The sequence below is a fragment of the Panthera pardus genome, unplaced genomic scaffold (genome assembly GCF_024362965.1).
Source record: "Panthera pardus isolate Hobbes unplaced genomic scaffold, ASM2436296v1 HiC_scaffold_10, whole genome shotgun sequence".
Classification (NCBI taxonomy): Eukaryota; Metazoa; Chordata; class Mammalia; order Carnivora; family Felidae; genus Panthera; species Panthera pardus.
Window position 1 is genome coordinate 88,223,105 of NW_026526655.1, and position 13,616 is coordinate 88,236,720.

General features: G+C 33.0%; 1 protein-coding gene across 4 annotated transcripts in view; it reads left to right on the forward strand.

The window, feature by feature from the left end:
* LRP1B (LDL receptor related protein 1B) overlaps positions 1-13,616 on the forward strand; it is a 1,871,086-nt gene that overhangs the window by 287,786 nt on the left and 1,569,684 nt on the right. The window lies entirely within an intron of this gene.

Consider the following 13,616-nt stretch of genomic DNA (forward strand, 5'->3'; position numbering starts at 1 on the left):
CATCACCTCACTTTTTCTTTTTTTTTTCTTTTTTTTTGGTGACAACACTTAAGTTCTACTCTCTCAAGAAATTTCAAATATACAATACAGTGTTATCAACTACAGCTACCATGCTTTACTCTTGTTCATCTTATAGCTGAGATTTTGTACTGTTTTACCAGCCTTTCCCAATCCCCACCCACCACCTTCTAGCCTTTGGCCATGATTATTTTTCTACTCTTGGTTTCTGTGGATACCAGGCAATATATGTCTTTCTCTGTCTAACTTATTTCACTTAGCGAAATGCCCTCAAAGCCTATCCATGTTGTCACAAATGACAAGATTTCCTTCTTTCTCATGGCTGAATAGTACTCCATTGGGTTTAAATACAATATCTTCTTAATCCATTCATCTGTTGATGGCCACTTAGGTTGTTTTCATTTTAAAATGCAGGCACTGAAATTACTGTTCTATTATTTTCTACCTTTCTTGAACAAGTGATATCTCTTCTGTAAATACCAGTTTCATTACATGGAATGAATGTGAAGACTATGACCTCTTCCCATTGTTAACTGATACATCTTGGAATACATGAAATTTGGTAGTTATTTTCACTTCTATAGTTAATTGTTCTTCATGAATAGCTTAAATATCACTTTTATGTATTTGACCATATTAACTAGAAAGTAATCAAGAAGTCATAGAGTCTAGGGAGCCTTTAGTAGTGCAGAAGTGGGGAAGAACGCTTTTTATTTTTCTTCATTCCCCACTTTTGTGTTTTTCTCTGCAGAGACTTAGCGAATGGAAACAATATTCTACATAATTGCTGAGGGAAGAAATTTCTATTCATACATCAAAGTAAAATATTTTGAAATTTTTGACAGAGGTGTCACTATGGATAAAAACATGGCCTGTGGCCCACTACCCAGGTGGTCACTACAATCCTTAGGGACACAACTTCTCACCTGTCTCTGTTCTCCAAACCTACTCAATGGAACTGAATAAAGAATCATTCTTTGGGGCGCCTGGGTGGCTCAGTCAGTTGAGCGTCCGACTTCGGCTCAGGTCATGTTCTCGCGGTCTGTGAGTTCAAGCCCCGCGTCGGGCTCTGTGCTGACAGCTCAGAGCCCGGAGCCTGCTTCAGATTCTGTGTCTTCCTCTCTCTCTGCTCCTCCCCTGCTCGTGCTCTGTCTCTCTCTCAAAAATAAATAAATAAACGTTAAAAATAATTAAAAAAAAAAAAAAAGAATCATTCTTCATTCTTGGAAATGCTGGAGCCAAAATGGGAAAACTTTAGTTATATCCACTATGCCAGAAGATTTGAGTTCTGTCAAGTCCAGAAGAACACAACACATTTTGTTGGAGAACAACTTAATGTAGAGGAAAACTAGATTCTGAAATTAGAGTTCACATTCCAGGTCTACCATTTTCTTTCAATATGACCTTGGATAAACTCATTTTGCCTAAGTGTCAAATCACCATCTGAGAAATGAATATCATGTCTTTCTCACAGGACAAGTTTGGGATTAAATGGAAGCATTTACATGTAAATTTCTTAACATAGGACTTACTAGATATTCCATAAAATAGTTCCTCCAATACTCTGTTGCCCTCTCTTTTTTTGGACTAAACTTCTACCTTGATACATCCTTGATAAGTCCTAAATGGGTCTTTTCGTAAATTCCTTGGAAGGAGTAATTCTGGTTATAATTAATCACAAAGTGAAGTGGTAAAGGAGGAGAGAGTATAACCATAATGCTGAAGGAAAAAAAAAAAAACATATAAATAACAACAAAGAAAAGGAGGCAATAAGACTCAGGCACAGGAAACATAGTGCCTCTTTTCCTAGTGCTTTGTCAGTCTGATGGAAGAGTAGTGTTTCATATGTAAAATGGAGATGTCTGCATTATTATAATCATCCCAATTTTCATTAGCAAACATAGGTGTCCTGTAAGTAGATTCACTGCCAATATAGAGAAATAAAGAAACTGGGTTTTGTCATGTGCTATATTAATGGTATATCACCACATTCCTCCTTTTTGACTATATATATATATGTAGTTATATATAGTTATATATAGTTATATATATATATATACACACACACACACCCTCATGATTTTAACACAAAACAAATGAGATTGGGCAGAAGGAAGAATGTATGCCTGTTTTACTAATGTCTGAACATTGTTGTTGAGTGTACCTTGCAGACTCCTTTCTAGCTTGTTCTGGGCCTTGTCTCAGATCTCCACGGAATTAAATGAGACAGTAATATAAATATTGGTGTTATGATAATTATGAACATGTTTTATCAAAGTAGACATATTTTATAATAAACAAGATACACATTTCTAATCCTAGGAAATTAAAAGTAGTTTCTATTGTTCCATGAACTTGAGGATTTAATTATTAGTTTTAACCTCAAAAGCCTGTTTTAAATGAATTAAAATTCAATTTGGTTCTTCAGCACAGTCTTGCTAGCCTCTTTCATCATTTACAATAATTACATGACTCATTGTTTATACTTGGGACTGGTCGGATTTTTTACACTTGATTGCTTACCCCAAAGTTAGTTATAGTTTCTGTTTATCCAAAGCATCAAAATTCTATAACTTATAGTTTCTTGCTTATTACTGGCACTGAAGTTCTCTCCTTTTGACAACTGTTTGCATTTGGAAATTCTGAAAGTTACCTAGGCTATGATTATATGTTTTCATTAAATTAGGTCAACTACTTTGCCCCTTTAGATTAAGGAAATATATTGTGTTGGACTCTTGATAACCATGGTCTTCCTCTATTACAAGTTCATTAGTTGTTATGAAGTACCAAGCATACCATCATGCTATTTGTATGGTGTAGTGTGAGGGGAAGAAAATGAAATCTGAAGGCTGGCGGATTTATGTTTAATTGACAGCTCAACAAGGAGTGGCCTCTTGTTGATTCTTCTGGAGACCACTTTGGATACTTCTCTAAGACTGAGTTTCATAATCCATTCAGTGGGGGGAAGTGGTGCGCATTCACACTGTTTATATGATTTCATGTATAATAGCCTCCAAAATAAAAATTATTTGATCTCCTATCACAAAAATAGGCAGTACAGTTTATCTGTACTCTAAGAGGTACTATGCTATTGGAAGACATAATTGACAAATGAATATTATAAGTACAATTTAAAGCTGAAACTAGATTCTACTATTCTTTGCTCATGTGCCTCCTTCTCAGCCAGACCTGCCTGGCAAACTACAGTAGCCTCTTTGATATTCCCCATACCAGTCTTCATTTTTGTATCATCACTTACAACCATCAGGAATTATGTCACATATTTGCTTTATAATTCTTTCCTCACCCAAATATAAAGTCCTTTAGGGCAAAGAGTATCTAATTTTTCCACCACTATGTTCAGTGCCTAGTGGTACTGGGTATATTGTAGGGGCTCAATAAATTTTGAGGGGTGAATGAATTCATAGCTCAATATCTAACGGATACAACTCACTGTGTTTGGTGTCAGAGGAGTTTTAAATATGATTATTTAAATTATATATATAAATATTTAACCTAGAACTAAGTGTAGGATTAGTAGGTATTAATCCAGTCTGCAGGATAAAAGTTCAACATACAAAGAAAATAATATATGTACAGCTCACCAGTATACTTAAGGCTCAAAGATTGATAGATAGAGCTTAAGACACAGGAGGGAGCACAGAATAGGAAGGTGTATTTAACCATCATGGAACCATCTACTATAGTTTATTTTTGTGATGGTGAGAGTATCAGGGTGCTACTACAGAAATATAGGCTTGTGTTTCTCCAGTGTCGCTCTGCAGACTATCAAGGGTGGAGTTAATGAATATAGTCTCTATGAGAATGCTTCAAAGTGTGTTTTCATTTGTATTATATCAAAAGTAACATGTCTATTCTAAGTTATCTGTTTGACTATGTTATAACCCAAGTGTTTTTACATGATTTCAGTGGCTGAAATTTTATTGGCATTTATGGTAACATAGATATCCAACTCTAGTATCTTAATGTTGTAGATGAATGAGTAAACAACAGTGGTGCTAATGTGTAAATAATGCATAGTAACCAAATGAAGCTTCAGGCAAGTTTCTATAGAGAAATTAGAGGAATACAAGGTTGGTGGGGGGTGCTTACAAATTCAAGAGAATTTATACTATGGCAGCTAATTCATATTTTCATCTCATGATGAGAATGTTTTAGCAGTGTATTGTCATTTCGCATACTATATTAACATCATTTTTAAAGTTCTGTTTTGCACTTTAGTTCGTATTCATTTGCAAATGTATTTTGGATTGTACAGCTATCCACAGAGATATTTTACAACTAGGTTTGGATATGTTTAAGTTATAGTTAAGTTACAATATGAAAATATATTTGGGGGTCAACACTTAGGTGTATGTAACATTTTTACATTAGAAAATTTGTACATTTGTGCATACCATTTGAGAAGTAATGGCAGGCAAGTCTAATTTGGTACTTCCTTGCTTTCTTCTATGACAATTCTGCAGTGCCTACATGTTGATGGTGAAAACCCTATTAGTGGCAGTAGGAAAAGAAATGGTGAAAAGAACTAGTCACACATTGGAGGAGTCTTGGTTGCTTGGCCTGGAATGATTTCCAGTTCTAGACGTTGTGGGAATGACCAGACTATTTTCCAAAATATGGAAATGCCACGTTGGGGGAGTTTAATTAGTTCCTCTGCTTGGTGCATGCTGAGTGTGAAACCCAGTATATTTCATGGTGGAGTTTTATAGATCTAGGATTCAAACAAAACAAAACAAAACAAAACAAAACAAAACAAAACAAAACAAAAAGGAATTACGATTTAAGAAGAGAGGGTTTAAGGGACATTTGTGAAGAGAAGACAGTTGAGGTCATGACAATAGATAAATCTACCAAAAAGAGCCAAAGACAGAACTTTGATGAAAATTGCATTTAGGACTGTGAATGAGAAAAAAAGAAATCAGATTACCAGACATTTCTTATTCAGGATTTTTATCCATTCTAGGAATTTTTTAAATGTTATTTTTAAATTTTTCTACATACATTGTTATTTTTTTAAATACAAAATCAAACCTGTTTACCTAGAGGAAAGCAGGGAGAAGAATTGAATGTTATGGGGAGTGGCATTTGAAACGGGAGGGAAATAATGTAGTAAGAGAAAGAGAAACAGAGAACATACAAAGGACATATTTACCATATACATTGGTCCTAGGTCAGCCTTTACTTTCCTTGGAGATTTTTTCTTTTTTCTGTAGGAAATAAAAAATATGTATATTGCCAGGTTGCTATGAAGATCAAATGTAATGTTACATATCAAAATGCTCTGGAAAACTGTTATTACTGTAGAAATGTTTAATACAATTTTCTCTGGGCAAGCTTCTTAAAAGTGATACATTACCATGCGAGCATTTTTTTCATGTTTCATTATTTTTATTTATATTTCTATTTGTACCATCTAATTATTTTTCAACATTTAATATTCATGAACGTAAAGAATATTCTATATCATCTGCTTTTATTATATAGATTGCACAATGTGAATTACACAGCATGATGAAGCCATTAACTTCATTACTAGCAAAATGGCTCAGGTTTGAAATATAGATGATTTGCAAGTGGTAGGAGAAAGAACAGTAAAGGTAAATTGCTTCTCCTTGCCATCTTTAAAGATCTAACTCGTACTCTCTAGAAAGCTTAAAGAATTAAATAATTACTTTGAATTTTTAGAGCCAAAATGAATAATTCCATCAATATGGTAGGATTATGTAAGAATTTGACATGTACTGCATATAAATATAAAAGTACAGTGAATATAGCCTTACTGGAAAAATAGCTAACTTTTGGGACAGTGGTAAAAATTGGTGCACAATTACAAGAATATGTATCTTATTTTTAGAAGACCATCTAAATTTCTTTTTTAAGTTTTACAGTTTTCTACTCCCACCCCAAAAGCCACGTGTAGATTTGTCTCTAAAACTCTCAGCAGGCATCAGTCTGAAAGATAAATTGAGTAATGAACTAAAATATAGGAATACAGCATTACTGTAGAGTCAGAGTGCTGTTTTCAAGATGTGTATGATACATGAATAAAACTTTGTTTTTTTTAGAAAACAAACATATAAATAAGAAACACAAGACTATTTGGTATTTAGCTATAAATTCTAACATTGTGAAACATTATGTTCTTATGCTAACGCGAAAAGGATGGTTAAGTACTGCACATTGCAAGTGAGAGAAATGTACAAAAAGAAGAAAAGGATCTCACACAAAACACCTGCCAACTTCCCTTTGCCATATCATGTTTTAGAAGTAATATTTGTACTGAAAATATATCTTTTAAATATCCCTCTGCAAGTTCTGTGTTCCCCAATCCTCTACATAATTTGTAAACTATCTTGGCAACCATTTGAGGACCTAATTTTGCATTTCCATTTCTAAATTATTAATATTTTCATGTTTAAGAGGAAACCAAAAGATAATTCTATTTCCTGTGATATTTACATTAAATATGAATATACTGACTTATTTGTGGCCCTGGAATGCTAAGGCTTTAGCACAATGTCTTTTGTGATCCCCAATATTTTCAAGAGGTTGAAATGTGAGAAGGAAGAGAATGATGCCCAGGTTGCTAGTTCTTACCTGACTCGAGGATGTAGTGCAACACATTCCAAAGAATAATGGTGAGCAACAACAACAAATTGAGAGACAACACAACATGGTAGACACTAGGAATATTTAAAAAGAAAACAAATATATGAGGGGAAAAAGACAATTTATTTCAGGAAGAGTCTTGTTTTTTTTTTTCTTTTTTTGTCTTACATAGTAAGTTCAAAGTTATTAGAAGAGTTTGTAAAGCAAAAAAGCAAAAGTTAAATGCACCAAATGGATTAAATTAACCCTAGGGAGGAGAAAAGAGAAGGTAATCAGTCTTTGAATGACTGATTGCTATGTTAGAAATCATTCCAGGGGCTTTCTGTGATACTCTGTCTTCCCCTATGTCCCGTTAATCTATCTATCCTCTTGTTTGCCTCTGACCACCACTCTGTTGTTTTTTTTCCCTCTTCCTCCTATCTTATTGTTTTAATGGTAATAATTGTCTTCATTTCTTATAGTTATGTCATTCTGAGAAAATTTCTTAATCTCTTATAGCATCAGATTTCTCATTCATAAAGGGAGATCATAAACTATAGCATGGACTTGTTGGTATTAGTATGCAAAACACACAGTACAGTGCCTGATACATTTCCTCGTGTATGATTTAGTATGTGTTGGGAAACTGGTGTGTGTTTACTACTATTATTAATGTTATTATTATTGGACAGTGCATCAAAACAACATCCAAATTAAATTTAACAGCAATATTCCCTGTTGGTAAGTTCTCTGAGGAAGAAAAGGAGATTTTTTAATTTATCCTTAATTTTCTGTCTTTGGCTGTGTCTGTTTCAATATTTGTATGTGACTTTGTATCTATATTTGGATCTGTCTTTATATATCTGAATTGGTATCAGCATGAATTCATTCATTCAACCAGCATTTACTGATCATTGAAGATGATTGAAGATGCAAATGGGAAGTAGTTTGTAACATTAAGGTATTTTCAATATAGAAAGAAGAAATATATAAATAAGTAGATTCCATAAGTTATGGAAATTTGTAAGGTAAAAATCTATAGAAATTACACTGGTGAAGAACAATAACAAACAATTATCAATTTTACAGGAGAGTAAAAATAAATGACAATTAGGAAAAGCTATCCAAAGATTCTTACTGACTAAAATTTGGGCTGTCAAAATATGATGCACTTTTTTCTTCTGGTTATCCTACATAAAAGATAATATGAAATGGTAAAAGTATGGCCAAAATTAGAGGAACAGTTTGAATTAAGTTACCTCCTTGGGTCATTTCTAACTAAATTTCACAATTAGATGTAAAAACGAAGCCTTGCTCAAAAATTCCAGCAATATTTATTTTACTTTAACTATTGCTGTGGGCTAGATATTGTGGAAATACAAATGCAGAAAAGTAACATGGATTTTTATTCAGAGGTCTCAAGTATAGTATGGAAGATTTATGGACAATAATTTAGTTTTACATTTAATAATATAGATGGTACAAAATAGGAAATGATTTATTTTCCCCTGGGGTAGGGAAGGGGTTAGAGTAACACTTAAGGTAGACTTTAAATATACATAGTAGCAGGTGAAGGGTATCCTCCTGTGAAAGAGTGCAAAGAAGACCAGCGCCCTGTAATTATGAATTAGGCAGAGTCTTGCTAGTCTGTGAAGACCTTACATAATGTCAAATAACTTGAACTTTACATGGTAGGAAAAAAGACTTACATGTAGTTATATTCTGTTTTTAAAGTCTGGAGTTGACTTGCATTTTCTAAAATGGGGATAGAAGAAGGTAGAGGAAAGAAAACTAGTTAGAAATTTACTGCAATTTTCCGATTGAATAACAATAAGGCTTGAGATAATATTGTGGGGATGGAAGGGGAAGAAATAACTGGATATGGAAGCTGAGAATGAAGGAACAATGAAGGTTGGCTTTCATATTCGTAATATATGATCAGGCAGAGACTATTGCAAGAAGAAGCAAGTTAGGGTAGAAAAATTGCTCTAGTTGAGCAATGGCTATTACATAACATACACTGTAGTGGGTAATTTACATATAGCTTGTAAGACAGAACCACAAATAATCTAGAAATGTAGAGAATAATTTTTCCATTTAACAATTAAGAAAACTGTGGTCCAGTCCATACAACTAACAGGGATTCATACCCAAGACACTAAGCAAATTTAAACAGCATTGATTAAAAACAAACAAACTTGAACAGATGACAGGTTTTGCAAAAACTAACTGGAGATCATTGAAATGGGGAACAAAATCTGATTTTCATCACGAACCTCAAGATATCCCCAAGTCTGCATTACGGGAGCTATTGTGAAAGAAGTAAAATCCATTTTGTAAGAAGATATTCTATTTTTTTTTAAAGTTTACTTACCTATTTTGACAGAGAAGGAGAAAAAGTGTGACAGGGGCACAGAAAGAGGGTGAGAGAGAATCCCAAGCAGGTTCCGTGATGTTAGTGCAGAGCCTGACACAGGACTCGATCTCACAAACCATGAGACCATGGCCTGAGCCAAAATCAAGAGTTAGATGCTTAACCCACTGAACTACCCAGGCACCTAAGAAGATATACTCTCTATTCTAATTTGTATCACCTTCCCCTTTTTTACAGTGTTCTGTATACTCTGGGCTTTCACATTTAAAAATTATTTAAAAAAGAAATTTCAATTCTCCAGAAAATAGTAACAAAAATACCTTTTGTTCAGTGAGGAAAGGGCTAAAGATTTTGTGTTCAGATTTGAGAAGAGTAATCTATTGGTTGCTTTCAAACACTTTGATGGTTGCTAGGTGAAATATGTTTAATGGTGGTTCTCCATATCTGAGGAAGCACAAATACAAAAGAATAAACGGGCTTCCTACTGTCTAGAATACTTTGACAAACTCTTGCCTTAATGCTGGATCAGATGATACCTTTGAGATCCCTTCCAGCAATACTTTGAAACTCAGACTATGGAATTGCCAGAATAAAATTATTTCATTTTTGAGCAGCAATTTGTGCACTTTATATAAATGGAAGATTTTTGGATAGGCTATACTTTTCTTTTGCCAATAGCTAAGAAGCTTTGGTATATATTTGTAAACACATCAAATGTAATTCAAGAAGGTTGCATAAAATGAAAAACATTTATCACTAGAAGACATTTTTTTTTTTTTACGTGTGGTATTTGCTTCTACATAGTTTAAGCAAATTCACTTTTGGATGAGAAAGGGAAGCACTTAAGGTAATTGTTATTGCATCTATATAGCACCTTCAGTTAAGACACCTGGGTATTTCATGCTATTGATGTTGGCATCTTGTTTTGTTTAAACTGATTTTAATTTGTGTTATAAAGTATGATTATTAGTAGTAGTTTTTGCTTCCAAGATTAATTAACACTGGAAGATCCTTTATCTCACGAATTGTCATGAATGCGATTGTCATGAATGCAAATTCTTTCTCTGTTTTCTTTAGTTATCAACTCAGCAAGTACTTATGGAGTATTCTATGCCAAGAACTGATATTGCAAATGAATGTATTTTTAAACCCAAACATCAGATATTTGGGTGTGGGAGGAGGGGGGAATCACCTGCTTCTTGATATACATGTGATTTTTGCTTTAACCTATTCAGTACTATGGTGAAGGTAAATCTTAAACTTCCAACAATCTTCGCCAGTGCCAACTGGGGGATGGGGGTGGTGGCATAGGTTTATTCTTGGAATGTTCCTTTAGTTCCAAATCACAAAATATCTAATATGAAGTAAGCCTTCTTTTAAAATTTGCATTACTGGAAGTCACTTATACCAAGCAGACATGAGGGTAGCAGATTTTGTTGGAAATTTTGGGGATCACAATGCCTTTGCCCTCGTATTTCTTCCCACTCACCTCTGCTACAATCTCATTCTAGGATTGAACTCACCCCTTACTTTCTCCCTGATACCTCCACCTACTTTTGCCTTTTCAATTAAGGAAAACAAATAAACAAACAAAAAAAGAAACAAAACTTAGGTCATCTTTTTCTTCCTCTACAGAATTAGAATTTATACTTCATTTGCTATATTATTTATCACATTACTCATGTTTATATAAATTGATGTATGTCCTTCTTGAGGAGGTCTGTCCTCCCTAGAAATTACAAAGGCTAGGCCCATTTTTTAAGCTCTTTTTTCCTAAGTAAAAAAAAATTTGAGACATATTTCAATAAAGATGAAAACATGTCTGAACAATATTTCTTAAAATTGTTATCAAGAAGGAAAAATTAGTCACATAACATTGTTTACAATTCATTTTATTTATATACAATTCATTTCTAGTTTGTTTTCTTTCCAGATTTTTTCACTGTTAGATATTTGTGTTTTCAATTTTCCTACTTATTATATCATGGCATCCATATTGTTAGAAACTAAGGATAAAGGGAATATTTTAGTTAACATTCCAAATGATGGACGATGGATTAGTTTATCTTTCCTACAAATTGAACTTCAACAGATGTGTAATGCAGGTGTAGGTCGTCAACACTTCATGATATGCCTGCTTTTAATTTTCATCTAATGCCTTGATTGCTTATGAGTTAGTCATGTGTGATGTTAGAAAAATTTTGAAATGCTGCCTAATCAGTTGTTAATTAAGAATAAATCATCACATTTTAAAGAGATGATAAAATACCCTTTTCTGATGAAATGTCAGTTGCTTTTTTTTTTTTTTTTTTTGCTTTTGTTAAACAAAATTGAGCTTTGAGATTTGGATGATGTGAGATTACCAACCACAATTATGACGATGTTCTGATTTAACATTTTCCTCCTGTTTGTGAGAGAGCAGGAACTTGTTGATGTATTTTAAAAATATAAGTGCTTCCTCAATGTTTATATGATGAATATAAGTTATGATTGATATTTGGAAATTAGTTCACAGAAGGATTTACATGAATGTAGCATAATTGCATTTCTTTTTGTCCCAATTGATTTTATTGCTATGTTTAATGATTTGTTTTATACTTTGCAGGATAATGAATTTCACTTCCTTGTATTATTCTATAAATAACCTGGCAATTGTTAAATTAGTATTATAATATTACCTGCCTTAAGTCTTGCAAACATGTATTATTCCATGCATTTAAGAACTGGAATATATATCTGTCTCAAGCCAGACCAGATACAACATAATGTGTATATCTGCAAATGTACATATTTACATATGTGTGTGTGTGTGTGTGTGTGTATCTGAAATGTTTTCTCAGAAATGTTCTTTTTTACTGTGTTCTGTCTTAAACTTGTGTACTTACATGATTGGAGATATCATTTTATATTAACTTCCTCATTAATTTTTACCAATTCATTAGACAAGGGCATAACTCCAGTTGATTTTTTAAATAAGGCAAAAACTTCAGTGTAAATATGAAGCCTGTTGGCACTCTTAACTGGTGGGTTCATACTGTATAGTTTGTACTGATAATTAGCATTGAGACAGATTTTTTTTTTCTTTTTGGCCTTGGTAACTAAACTGACACTTTGCGATGTGCATGTACATGTTAAATTTTTGATTAATAGCAAAGAAAGTAATACTTTTCTCTGTGAAGTACTTGAAAACATATAAAACATTTATCTGTGTGACTTGACAAAACACTAACCTAAACAGAACAGGCACAATTGAATTCAGCATTAACAATTAAAGTACTTTTCATTATCTTTCATGTGGCATGATCCTTCATAATTATCATTTCTTGGTAAGTGGTGGTGATAGTCAGATTTTCAAAAACATACTGTTTGCAGGGTATTTACAATCCACATGTTCCTGGTATTTCAAGGTATGATCCTCCTCACCATTTATAGTCCTTAATACTAGGATTTGAGGGAGTGAAATGCTTGGTAGAATGTATATATTTTAAATCTATGAATTTATTTGTTCATTTTAATTATTCTTTGGATGGAAAACTAACAATCACCAGAAATATCAATATTGATATAATAAAAAGGCATATTTTAATGCATATTATATCTCTGGGAAGCAGCATACAATTATTATTTTTATTTTTTTCTTATTTTCACTATTTATACAGCCTGTACTAGAACACCTCTATATTACCTAAACTAGAATTAATAAGTTCATCCAGTTATTAAACAAATATTTATTTCTCATTATATGGCAATAGTATGTTCATCATTTACTCTGACCTCATTTTTTTAAAATTGTACCTACAATGGCTTTCTTTTCTGTAAAAAAAATTAAAAATCATATCTTCCAGTTTTCTTTTGATCTTTTAATTTTCATATTTTTATTAAAATATTTGATGCATTTATAATTTAGTTTTGTGTGGGTTAGCTTTTTTTTTTAATTAACAACTAGCTCAGTAATAGAACCAACATGCTGTATGGAATAATTTTTATTTTCCCAAATGATCTAAAATACCTCCTTTATTGTATACTAAATTTCCACACATGTATGTGAGCATCTTCTCACTTCTAATCCACTGACCTATTTATTATTTTCTTCACTGCTAAAATTGTTTATTTTTCACTATTTTATGAAAATTATTGTATCTCACATTTTAATAATTCTTATCATATTGTCAGGCACTACATTACTATTTTAATTTACTTAATTGATTAATTTATTTATTTTTATTTATTTTTTTGAGAAAGAGAGGCAGCAAGCAGGGGAGAGGGGCAGAGGGAGAGAGAGAATCTTAAGCAAGTTCCACACTCAGCACAGATTACAATGTTGGACTCAGTCCCATGACCCTGGGAATATGACCTGAACCCAAATCAAGAGATGGATGGTTGGGGCACCTGGGTGGCTCAGTCGGTTAAGCATCTGACTCCAGCTTAGATCATGACCTCACATTTCGTGGGTTTGAGCCCCATGTCAGGCTCTGTGCTGACAACTCTCAGAGACTGCTGCCTGCTTCAGATTCTGTCTCTCTCTGCCCCTCCCTTACTCGTGTTATGTCTCTCTCTCTCAAAAATAAACATTAAAAAAAATTTTTTTAAAGAAAAAAAAGTTGAATGCTCA